The sequence below is a fragment of the Nomia melanderi genome, chromosome 9, assembly GCF_051020985.1.
Source record: "Nomia melanderi isolate GNS246 chromosome 9, iyNomMela1, whole genome shotgun sequence".
NCBI lineage: Eukaryota > Metazoa > Arthropoda > Insecta > Hymenoptera > Halictidae > Nomia > Nomia melanderi.
In genome coordinates this window covers 995,643-1,009,797 of record NC_135007.1, presented here as the reverse complement: position 1 = coordinate 1,009,797, position 14,155 = coordinate 995,643, and the positions used below count along the sequence as shown (strand labels likewise).

The following is a 14,155-nucleotide window of genomic DNA, read 5'->3' as shown; positions in this document are numbered from 1 at the left end:
TGTTACAAATAAAATTAATTTCTGGGTATTAAAATTTGGAGATCTTTTTTAAATTCGCAGGATTTCAGTAGCCATCTAGCGGGATTCCATTAACACCTGTAGATGACACTGTAGATATGATGAACGTGATCATTATAAATACGTGTATAAAAACTATGAGTTACAGCCAAAATTATTATTTATTATTTAATTAAAAAATTATCATTTATATATTTTAAAAATTATAACACATCTTACCTACTTTTATCTTATGAATGCCCTCGTGTGATCTTTTTTACAATATATCGACAACAATTTTTACCAAAAATTGAGGAGAAGTTTGGCAGAGTACTTCAGAAAAATGTAACTAATGTTAATACTAACCGTACCGATACTTTTCCTGACATAACCAGTCAAATAAATGACTATAAAATAAAGGTAAACAAGCTAAATGATAAATTTTTTTAGTGGAAAACAAAATGTTTATTAATTGAACAATATAGAAATTGATATAAAGTTAAATGAACCAAAGAAAACGCAGGATTTTAAATTCGATCATTTCACTGGTTCCCGGTACGGTCAGTGTTAATATAAATACACTATTATATAGTACTATTACTTTAAGTAGATGTGAAAAAAAGAAGAAACAAAATAAACAAAGTAAGGAAGACTTACTAACAGACTTACTCTATTAAAAACAAACAACAAAAAATATTACTAATAAAATGTAAACATACCGATCCTATTCGGAAACGCTCTTCAACTGCTATCTACTGTACGTTCGTTGTATATACATATAATCGACGTGATTCAACATGTTTGATACTTTTTTTTTACTGCTATTACCTAGTTATATAAGTACTTACGTCAGCATTTATTTCTAGAAATGCCTATCGAATTTTTTCTTATCGATAACAAAATTAGTTTTTCTATTTTTGTTCATTGGGCGACACACATTTTACTGCGTGATAGCTCCGACTGGCTAAAATCGTTTGGTATGAAACGTATTAATTCTTGTCTGATACATTTTTTAGAATTATCAATAGTTTCGAAGATATTTCAATGAAGCGATTTAAATGGGACACCCCAACATATCGTATAGCTCCTCTTATTAACGAACAAATAACTTTTAAATTTCAAATTCGATTTTCTTCAAAATTAAGTGTTTCAGAATCTAGCTTACGGCAATCTGGAAATACCGTTTATTACTTGTTAAAAAATGAATTATATATCAGGTAGCGTTATCGAAGTTACCGAAGTAGACCGACGCGAATCGGATGAAAATAAGAATATTGGCCATATGTATTACGTTGTTATAGAAATGAAATATTACTTCACACACCTTTCCTACACTTAATCCAATACACCTTCAATTATTTTAAACCGTTGTTTGCCACCAGCACGTGTTAAAATCGAAGCGAACAAGTACGAACGTAACGAATTCGTGGCTAGTCTAAAATACAGGTAATCACCGCATAACACGGCATTTCTATAACACAGTTTCACTCTAACACGGTTTGAGAATTGGGAAAAATCCTTATATAACACAACATCCTAGAACACGGTTCGAGTATTAGTAAAATCCCTGTACAACACTTAAAGTTCTTAAGAGCAAAATTAGAAATTAGAGATATCCCTGTACAATACGGAACAAAATAAGAGTTTTTAAGTGCGCAAAATATCTCACTGGAAATTTTTCATTTGAGCCTGTATGTCGTATCAGATTTGTCTGCAGAGTTTTGAAATTTATTAGAATTTGAAACCCTATTTTGTTTGTGGAGTATTAAGTACATTTTAAAACTCTGTATTTTCTTTTTACTACATTATATATAAATTAAAATTTTTCGTACAGTAATATTATAAATTAAATTAGATGATAGTAATTTTTTGCGTTACAAAAATATTTGGACATTACAAATAATTAATATTATATAAACTAAAATTTAATTTTTAATACTTAGTAGCGTAACCTTTTTGTTTTATCACTTATTTTAATCGTTTTGGCAGACTAAATATAATTTTTTGAGATATTCTGTATTTGTTTTTTCCCATTCGTCTCACAATTTCTGTTTCAATTCTTCTTTATTCCTTATCGGCGTTGTTCTCATTTTTCTGTTTAAATTATCCTATAGATTCTCCATAATATTATACAGTAGATAATCTTGTACGATCCTTGCTTTATGCTTCGGATCGTTGACCATGTTTGAAAGTAGTTCACAAATTTGTCGGATTTAAATCATTTTGTTTACACCACACCATGTACTGTTCATCCGAACCAGATATATTGAATTTAGATTCGTCGATGGAACTGACATCACTCCACCACGACTCTTCCTTCGAAGTCACTTCTTTTGCGAAAGTTGAATGTTTCTTTTTATTTACTCCACTGATGTACGGTTTCTTTATTGCCACTCTCCCATTATAACCACTTTTTTAAGTACTTGTTGAACTGTCTGTGTATTTAAAAATTTCTCCTTTTCTTCTCAAAGTTCAGTTGCTAATGCAGAAGCATTTAGTCTTGGGTTTTCCAAATAATCTTCCGTTTTTCTCTTTCATTTATTATTTGTGGTCGACCACTTTGCGAAAGAGATTCAATTTTGTTTTCATTCTTAAATACATTAACGATATCTGCCACACTATACTTTTTTTAAGATTAAGTATAACAGCGTTTTGTCGATATGATTTTCCTTTTTCGCGATTAAAAATTACTAATTGGCGAAGATTAAATGAAATGTTTTTACTTGTACCAGACGTTTTGACGATAAACGACAGTGTAAAGAGTAAACTGTACGGTAGGACTGACTACTTGGTACTAAATCCGGTGCATCGTCTTTGTAAACAAAGTCACTCTCCGAAACACACATTTCTTCGAACTTTCACATACTATTCGTAAATAAATTGCAAAAGAAATTAACTGTCCAAATATTTGTGTAACGTGAAAAATTACGATAATCTCGTTTAATTTATAACATTACTATACTACATACAGCAAGTTAGGTAATTAAGTTGTACATATTGGTAAAGTACAACAAATACTCTATCGAAAGAAATAAGTTTCAGTTAACTTCTTTCATAATTAACAAAGATATGGGAGGTTAAAGTTAAGCATACCTTAGTGTCCGAATATTTTTGTGGTTCAGTGTAACTGCGGAACGACATAAATCGAGAGGATATAACTCGGGGCCCTACTGTATCTTGTACAATCCTACGAAGAAGATTTACTTATCGAATAATTAAAAAAAACTAATTTTACGTTTGACATCACTTATCAATAAAATGATACTTCTTGACGAACAAAAGAAACTAAAGACTGGCCAAAGCTTCCTTCGACCCCTGGATTTGCGGCGAATCGGATATTTCACATTTTTCAGTTTGAAAAAACTTCGTTTTTCTAAGTTTTTAACCATTGTTTTATTGATATTCAAGCTGAATGTCTATTAATAACAAATTTATAAAAAAAGTTTTTCATTCTCAGTTTTAACTATTAGTTTTTCGCAGTTAAATCTGGTCCGATTTGCTTCGGTCTACCCTACTTGTTTATAGTCTGATTAGTAACGAAAGGAGAGAGTTAGGAAAGGGAAGAAATATAGGTAGGTAGGCCGAGACAAGGGCAATTTAAATTAGGAAAAGAGGCAGACCGGTGTCGAACGCGTCACTAATTTATCGGTGTTGTTATCCGACCTTGGGGTTCATTGAAAGGTGTGAAAAGGCTGGCATGTGGTTAGATAAGGAGAGGACATATTAGGTCGACGGCCTAAGTGGTAGTTACTTATTAAGCTCGACACCTGTTAACACGCATCTAGGGTGTGTATTGTTGCCTGATTGGGGGTGGAGTCGACGACATCGCCGAGCGAGAATCCCGGGCACAGCGACCCTCCCAGCTTAAGATTCTGACCGCCGGGCCCACGGTTCCCGTACGGGAATCAGGGGCCCGACGTGCCAGAGGGTCTGAGGCAGCCCTAGGTGGGTCTGGAGGCTGCACGTATACTGGCCCTGGGGAGGGAAGGACGGAAACGGTGTGTTCACGGATGCGTCCCGTGATCCGCGGGAGTCTTGTTCGCGTTTTATAGCATGAAGTCATTTCATGCTGTTAGTGTTGCGTACTAGCGTGCCGTGTTGGCATATATGTACTTGGCCGGAGGGACTGTTGCCAAGGGTATTTGTTTGGTACTGGGATACCCCCCGTCATGGCCGAGGATGGAACACCCCTGGAGTTTTAGTGAGTAAAAATCTCACACTATCCTTTGCCCCTCAATGAGCGAGAGATGCCTGAGGCAGATTATCCAGGGTACAAAAAGAAAGGGTGTGTACTGTATCTACATGAACTTTCTGCCGACCGAATTACCTAACATTTTGGTGTATGTCAACAGACGTAATAAGACAAAAAACTACACAAATCAATTTGTTTCAATTGGCTTGTATATCTTTAAAGTTTTCGATAATTCTTGTTGTTTTACAAAAATATTCAATGCAACAGTAATCTTTAATTATATTGTCTTTCCTGACTCGGCAAACGGGCGGTCGAGTGTACTCTGTTGCCAACTCTTGTTTCTGGACTATTCCACACCAAAAGACGGTATTTAAGTCATAATATTTTAGAAAGTACAGGTCTTTGAATTTTGTAATTTTTATCAATTTTTCAGAAACTATCTGTCAGATTGAGTTGATTTTTTTTTATTTGGTTCGAAAATATTCAACTTGATATATCTAATACCTTATCTTTTTGAATATTATTCATTATCTTAATAATTAATTTCGTAACACTTCTGTCTATAGTTGAGAAGTATAAACAAGTTTTTATTTTATAAATTTCACTTTAACTTCTTGACCTACAATATCGTATCAGACTTGTGATGAAAATTGTAAACTGAATTTGACGAATTTAAATATTATTTATGTTTTTTAAATATAAATTAAATATTACTTTATGATTATCACTCCTTAACCTTTGTAGTAAACGTTGACATTGAATGAGCATAACAATTTTTCTTTTCCTACTAAATTCTTATTGATAAGGTAGTTATACTCATCATAGTTAAGAAATAAATCATAGGGCAAGAGATTAAAGATCGATTGTTTTTAAATATTTAGGAAACATAACTATATTTCTTAAAGCTGATCCTCAAACTCGTAAAAGAAACTTTGACTCAAGATGCAATTTTTAAAATTAACGTCATGAACTGTTAAAGACCCGATGTATTCTATTTCAGGTAAGCGAGCCGCGCTCACCACTACTACGATCATTCGTCCGTACAACTTGTACTCCATATTGCCTGTAATACGGTCTAAAAACAATATCGACAGGTATCGTACCCATCTCAATGGCCTCATTATACTTGCTGGGGGCTTTTACTAACCACCCTTGGCCAATGAAACTTCTTTTATAATAATCAAGTTTGTAAACATCAGCTTGTATTAATCTACACACCGCAATTATGCTAATGGCTTAACAGCTTACTTGTTCATTGAGTATTTATAGAAAAGGTGTCATTGCTCGGTGGAAACCACGAGAAAGCGGTGGTCTTCTTCCATCTAGAAAGGATAAAGGTCAGAATGAAAAGAATGTGTAAGATCGTTGTGAATGGAGGGTGTAGGAATGGCAAGAGGAATCTGAACAAATCTATTACCATTACATTGAATACAGGATCATGATTATTGCCTGAAGAAGTTTTACATACGTAACATTTTTGTCTTCGATACTAACGTACAATTATGGAAACTGAGTACCAATGGTTAGTATCAAAGCTAATAATACTTTTAGTATGTTCATTTTGTCTTATATAAAAAGGTGTGATATTTTAGAAGGATGTTGTCGCTTATTCAAATAACTCTTTCGATTATCCAAAGGTCTTTGTAAGCTTGTACTCATTGTAAGTCTTTTAGCGATATCTCCAACACCATTCATGTTTAATAGATTAAAAGAACTCTTCGATAGGTATAAATGAGTTCACCGAGACAGATACAGTACCTGTCAATATTGTTTTTAAATCGCATTAGAGGTAATGTGAAATACGACTGGTACCGACAACTGGCCGTAGCAGTTCAACATGTGGCCCGTTTACCTGGAATCAAGCACAACAGTGTAATCTTTAACAATTCATTATGACGTTAATTTTAAAATCTATATTGAATAAAAATATATTTTCTAGGTAGATATTTTCTAAGAATATGGTCATAATTTTGAAAGGTTTCGAAATGAAATTCCGAGATGAAATTTGCAAATTAAAAATTTGTTTATAATTTTTGATGTTATAAATTCAATTATTCAATTAAGTGAAAAATTATTGTAATTAATTAAATTTTTCTGACGAAGATAAGAAATATTCAATTCAGTCTGATACACTCTGCGGCAAAACTATAAAACACCCTATAAAATTAGTATAAATACATATTAGTACTGTAAGAAGGTATTTGTTTCTTCTGCTAGTGGACTGTTAATGTTTACCTTAGACCCGCTATTGTTACTGATTACCTGATGACCCGCGACAAAACTGTAAGGCAGGCTACTTTTCTTATAGAAAAACGAAATGCAAATTTCATTATTACTTTTTATTAATAATGTGTACTAACATCTTTGTTTTTTACAACCTCTAACATTGTTTTGGGAAGAGATTTATATAGTGTTCTTATCGGTTTCTGTTTAATAGCCCTCAATTTTTCTTGTATACCCGTCTTGAGCTCTTCAATGTTGCTGAACTGAGGAAATTTCGCGTATACATCCTTGGCGAGTATGCCCCAACAATTCTCGATAATATTGATGTAATTCGGGAGATCTAGTAGGAAATGGTAAAATTTCTATTTTCGTTTGTTCGAAGGGCCGTTCATTTTTGTTTTGCTATGTGCTTGCCATACGATCTTATTGTCAGCTGGTCGTCGATGATTTTCACATAACCGTGGCTATTCATTTCGCAGTTAATAAATTTTAATTTGGTCTTACGATCACGCCGTCCGCCGTCTTCTTGGATTTCACATCGGTACGCTTTTTTACAGAAGTTTCGATTCACTCGCGCCAGTTTTATTCCTTGTCTTGTATATATAGAAATGAGATTTTTAATCATATAATACACACCGATATTGGTCAAAAATTCATTTTAATATTAATATAACTTTTGCCGGGAAGAGTACACATAACCTAAGAAGATTGAGAACTGATTGATGCAAGCCGCCTCCAAAGCGACGAATGTGCGATTACTTGTAATTAGCTCTCTCATGGACGTGCTCATGTATATAGAATTCAGTGTAGTAGTAGCAAAAGTTCTTCACGATTAACTCGGAAACTATAAGGTCGCAGAACTTTTATCGCAGGAAGAAGTTGTTTAAATTGTGCATTTCTATAACACTTGTTAATATCACGATAATCGATGGTAGGGCGACTCAGCTACAGTATTAGTCCGCACAATTTGTTTTATATAAACGGAGGGATAGGTGATTAAGACAAAACTTTTCATGAAAATAGGAAAATTCGCAAAGCAGGGTGTTAAAAATTGGCGATTTTTGAGCAACTTATGTAACAGAAAATTTTGTTACAGCTGCTTGAGATTGTGCATGTGAGCGGTTCTATGCAGTGTTCAATTGAAATAGATAAAAGTAGAATTGGAGAGGGTAACTTTTTCTGAGGAGAATGTCACTAGAGTGCTCGCAGGCACCGATTTAGACACCCTTGATACAGACCATTACAGGTATTGTCGAAAATTTTGTTCTTCAGTTTCTCCATAACGAAGAGGACAGATTAAGTATGTACTTTTACTTGTATCCTCCCCTAAAAAAATCTGTACTGATAAAGGTTTAGATTCCCCAAGTGTCTTTCTTCGTGATCAATTCAATTCCAAATTTTAAAAGGATAAAATAATTTGTATTCTTTTAATGCTTGGTCTACATTGGCGTCCGCGTTAGTGTTTTGGAAGTATTCAATCTAGAACGGATGTGTGCAAAGAACATCGAACGAACTATTAAAAGAATTGTTCCTTTTAATATGTATATTTTGTAATCTGTTCATAATTTATTTTTAAATATCACTTACAATTTTATTGGCCAAAACAATGTTTTATTCTATTTTCCACTAATACAATTTATTTGAAAATCTCACAAACTGAAATATCAAAATAGTTATACTTTCCTAAGAAGGGTTGACAAATTTCTTCACACTTTTTCAACAAAGTTATGCACCTTTACGCAAAATCTCATTTTTTCATGACTTCCTTTCGATTTTTAATTTTCGTTGCCAAATTACCTGATATTTGGGTGTTATGTGTATATTAACCCTTTGAATGCCAAGGAGGGATATAACCCTCTTTCATGCACTTGCGAAAAGTTTCTTTTTGATTTTATTAGTAATAAAGAAAGTTTAACACGTTTTCGATATTGTGTAAAAACTTTATAAACTTTAAATAAAAATATAATTTTATTAATAACCGAAATATAATTTTTTATTTATAATCATGCATCTTTGTTTATAATTGTCTGAAATTTCTCAAATATCTGTGAAAATTTTCTCCGTCACTCAAAGTATTAAATTAGAAACTATAATAAGTGCCTTAAAATTTGTGCAAATTTGTATAGAAATCACAACAATGAAAAATAAGATCTGATCATAAATGGTTCATATTATCGTTCGTATTACTTGTAATTGAGTGAGAAATTTGAATATTCGGAATAGTCTTATAATATTTGAGATATTCTATATAAAACTGTACAAATCTATATTAACTCCTTGCATTATAATAACGTATCAGACTCGTGGTAAAGATTTTAAACAGAATCTAACAAACATAAATATTACTTAATTTTTGTGAATACAAACTGAATATTACATTTCTATTCTTAATTATTATAGTTTAGGGCAAACATAAATATAGAATATGCACAGAATTCTTGTCTCTTCTTAATAAATTATTAATAACAAAGTAGGTGTATCGTTGAGATCATAGTTGAGAAAGAAATCAAGGGCAAAGGATTAAGACGGTTTTGATGCTTATACTGTATATGTACGTACTTAGGGCAAAATTAAGTTTTTCTGCGTAGACATAGTTTTTGTTTACAAACGTTGTGTTCAATTAATTCATTTCAATGTTAATCAAACATAATACTTTTCACGGCTAAAGGTAAACCGCGTTACTTTTTATAACAAAACACTGATATGTGCTAGCTTTTATCGAAAAAAGCCATAAATAAAAATATTCTGCTTTTCGAAAATAAAATCGAAATATATGGCTTTTCGTGGCTACAATGTGGAAAGTGCTAATTTTTGTAAGACAAATGAAACGTGCTACTTTTCGCAATACACATCGACATGTAAGTATAAATTCTAGGAATATTAGACTACATTTGAGAGGACACCTCTGGGACTAGTGATAGACAAACATTAATGTCACAATCAGAAATTTTTTCTTGGAAACCCGAAGTTTAACAGCTATTAACAGCGAACGTTACAAACCATTTAATTACTTCAATTCTTAAAGACCAATTGCACTTCATTCAGGAGAAAATATATTAAAGTTAGAACTACCGCACCCGTTAAAACGACAGATTTCAGTTTTCTTATTTCGCAATTATCGATATCTTAAAAGCGTTAACTATGCTAAATGACTTAAAAAATGAATAGCATCACTTCAATACTATAATCACAATAAAAGAAACAAAAAAAATCTACTGTCATAATGTTTATAAGGATTTCATTCTAATCGTGTTAAACGCTCAGTTGTTGTAGTATTAATTTATGTTTAGGTATGTATGTATTATGTAAGTTACATAATGAATGAACAACTTAATGTTATATTTAATGTAGCTTCTTTTCACTTTTGAAATCGTCTCAATATGTTTTAATGTACAATTTACTAATGTGTCGAAATATTATTTTGTAAAATTTGTTCATGCGAATTTCCAATATCTTACTATCGATATTATAATTCATGTTGTTTAATATATCCCACAAATATTCCATGGAATTAGCACCAAGAGGTTATAGTAGTATAGAGAGTACTTGTGTATAATATTTCAATACGTTTTTGTTCCAGCCATGACTTGCTTATCGTTACAGCGCATTGTAGTACCTGTCAAGTCGTTCTGTAAATTGTTTTTAAAATGTAATGAGCCATATCCTTTTTCTAGTTAAAGTTACAAAAAAATTGTTACAAGAGAACAATGAATGGTTCAAGATCCTGCATATACTCACAGACATAGATTTTTAATGCTTGCAATAGCGCATATGCATTCTGTAGTTATACTATTTCTTAAAAGTAGGATCAATCTCTTTCTTTATATGCATTGAATCCTCTCTTCATTCTACGTAGAAAAGTATTGGGGTAGCATGATCAAAAACTGATTATTTCGCAAGATATTTTGAACAAAATGTCTCTACTGAAGGAAGTGTTCAAACGTTCTATCGCGTGGTCATATACATACGTGTGTATGATGTATTGACGAAAATAAAGCATTTGGAAGGAACGCGGGTTTATCATACAAGAGTGGAACGGGGCACATCCATTCTTATACGCTTCTTCGATTCTAACCTGCTATGTATTTGTAGAAACGGTTACACATACTAATCCGATCGCCTGACAGCAAGAGTAAACAAAGCACACAGCAAAAGATCCCTTTTGTTCCTGCGCCGTCCTGCGATACTTTACTATAGATGGATGGATACAAGTATCAATTTAAAATGTAAATATATCGATGGTATAAACATGTTTGCTACTAGAGTCAAGTATATTTGTGACGACCAACACTTTGTATTTTGGATAAAGAAAACTTAATTACTTTTACGTGTGACTTTATTTAACCCTTTTAGTGGCGAAGGACGATTTATCGTCGTTCGCAACACTTGCGGAAAGTGCCAACGACGATTTATCGTCGTTCGCAACAATTTGTAATCTGTGCAATAGAGGATTACACGATGTATACATTTGTAAACATCAATGCTAAATAAATGATTTGTGTGAGTAATAATAAGTAAATATTACACATTTTCAATAGCCAGATAACTAGATATAAATGTTTATGATAATATTAAAATTTTATTTCAGTAACGTTATACTAGCTACACGAATCACCTGTTTTGAGGCATAATGCTTTATATTTATGTTATTCGTATGATTTTGAACAAATATTTAAATACAATTGGCATTAATTTATCCTCCGTTTATTTCGTAATATGCTGCTTTTTAAATTCTGTAAATATCATTCTTATTTTGTTTTTTATGAGCTTCTTCCCAAACCTTAGCAAATTCGTCAAATTGGTTAGGTATTCTACTCATGGGTACTAAAAGGGTTAAGACTGTAACGTATGATGTATTAGCATCTACAAAGTTGACAAGATGTTTATCTCTAATCTGTTTCGTGAAGATGATATGCTGCATTTTATAAAATATAACTATGAAGACTACTGCTGAAACAAATGTTGACGACGAACATATTGAAGAAGTCTCACGCGTTAGTCAGTCCTGTTAGTAGCTACAACAAAACTATAAGATAGTCGCTATTAAACAGATAACTGCAATGCTACGAGAAATATTCCTAATTGTTACTCATTTTGAAGTATACCTCGGTCTTCTACGCGTTGATACGTACTGCAAAAAAAACGCCAAAAAAGGCTGTCTAACACAAAGAAGCTTTACGAAAAAGACCGTGCAAAATAAAAAAAACACGAAAAAGAAATTATTTTAACAAAGTATACTATGTGCAAACAGATTTGATGAAGAGTACAAAACTTGTGTTAAAATAAGACAAAATACGAATACCAAAACTAATTAAAAATATAAAGATACATTCAGTGTTAAATAAAACGTATTAAAACTGCGCAATAGCAAGCAAAATGTTAAAAAAAAGGTACGTGAAACTAAATAAAATGTGTGATCTAAGTGTATTAATATTAAACACACAATACGAATGCGCAACATTTTGTTTTCAAATTAAATACCGCGTAAGAAAAATTCAATAAAACTAAAATTAATGGAATGGAATAATCCCAGTTTCAATTCAATTTGTCAGTTTCTTTTTTTCAAATGTTTGCACCTGGTTAAACGTTTATTTAATTTTGTTTAAGGACATTTTAATCCTTTTATTCAATTGAGCTTTTTAGAAATTAAAAATTTAGGACTATGGGAAACATAGGAAAATATTACTACTACTACTAAAAATTAATTACTTTACAGGGTAAATGAAATATCCACCTTCAATATCAATTTCCTAACTTTGCCATGTATACATATGTATTTCAATACACAGATCGAAGTAACACGATTTTCAAAATTTAACGACCTTTTTGCAACTTTACAGATGATGATATTTATAAAAGATTGGATTGCCTTAGGTGACACGTACCTATTTATATAACACAAATTGCAAGCATTCATGTATTCAAGAATGCTGAATTATGTGTGCTTTCAACTTGACATCTATATAAGGAATATTATATAACAATGGTTTAGTACCTGTGGTCCACCGGGGGGGTCGCAAAGTCCTCTCTGGAGCTCTGTGCTCTCTCCGCAAGCCATTAGAATACGTAAGTGATTAATACGTTGACCGCTACGGTGGTCACCGATGATCGGAGTCTCCAAATTGCTTGAAAATAATTGCAAGAAGAAAAAAATTGATGTCGAATCAGAATATTTAGTAGCATAAGTAGTTATTTAGTTAAATAATAGTGCACCCTAAGAACTATGATACTAAACCGTTAATAACTAATTCTAACACTATTTGCTTTTGTTATAAAAGAATAAGCGATATTACACAAAACCCTTAAATATCTCGTGGCGGTCAAAGTGTTAAAGCTCAATGCCCATTATGTTACCATTTAAATTAGGTTAAATAATTTTTTAACACATTGTTGACTGGTCACTATTTAACTCGTGTTTGCATTAGCCACTTTAATTTTTTAACCACAGGACAATATAGAATATTGCAAAAGCAAAATATTAAAAGTTACATAAAAGATATGTCCAAAGTTTCATTTCAATTCATTATACACAAATAAAGTATATTGAAGTTTATATAGATTGTTTCATTTTCATATTTAATTACGGAACAATAGCCGGTGACAATGTGTAGTAGCAAAGGGTTTTAGCGCTTATCTCGGAAACTAAAGCCTTCCGTAAGCAACATATAAAAGAAAAAGTTGTTCAAAATCATGCTCCTAATAACATATTTAAGAAGCTTCAAGATCGGTAAAGTCCGAGTACATCGGCAATTTCACCTATTTTTTAAGTCAAAATATAAAAAAGTTTATGAATGTGGTTAAAGAAAATTATTTTCAAAGATAATGTTTTAATGGTTAAGATGATTTCGGCCGTTGTAGTGAATGAAAACAAAAAGACGGTGTATGATTGTATTCTGTATGAATGTGGTTACAGCCACTACCAAAGGGATTAAAATATCGCATTGTTTAACAAAATGGCAGTTGTTTAAAGTTCAAGTTGCGATTTTCTAGGCTTCTTTTTCTTGTTTTTAGTAAGAAGCTTGCTTTTAGCATATTAAAAGTATAAGTCTGTTAAAGAATCTGTTCAAATTTTAATTCAATCGGGTAACTGGATCTTGAGATATCATGTGAACCATTGTCAGAAAACGCGGTTTCGAGAAAATCACATTTAAAGTTTTTGTGTCATTTACATACTGGTCAAATAGTTTTACAGGCTGAGAAACTATGTGTAGTGGTAAGTGTATTAAATATAGTGTAGTAGTTGAATATAGTATTGAATATAAGTGTGAGCGAAGGGCAATAAAAAAGGAAAGCCTAACGGTCGAGGGAAAGTGTTCTGCACAACGTCGCAGAGCCAAGGTTTCCAGTTCGGCTTTGGAGGAGTGTGTTTGAGAGTTTGTGAGGAGTGCGAGTGAGAAGAATGATTGTAGGGGAGAGAATGATTTTTGAATGCGAATCTCCGAGAGGGAGTCTGTGTCTAGAGAGAGTGGTGCGTTGGCATTCATCCTAGTAAGTTGTGTGTTGGTTTAGTCGTGTGTCGCTATTATCTAGTTGATTATATTTAAACATTACTTGTTTTACTATTAATAGATGTAGTTATTTATTAAATATTTCTATATTCCCGTATATTATTCCCGATCCACACATATATATAATAGATTATATATGTATCGAATATTTTCAATTAATTAGCAATTCCAGGGTCATATAGTGACCTAAAGAGGGACATAAAAGGAAATTTCATGAACAAAGATACAGTGAGTG

The 14,155-nt window shown here is 32.2% G+C and overlaps 1 protein-coding gene across 1 annotated transcript in view; it reads left to right on the top strand.

Annotated features, from left to right (window-relative positions):
* The window catches only part of mAChR-A (muscarinic Acetylcholine Receptor, A-type), a 114,699-nt gene that overhangs the window by 1,085 nt on the left and 99,459 nt on the right, over positions 1 to 14,155 (top strand). The window lies entirely within an intron of this gene.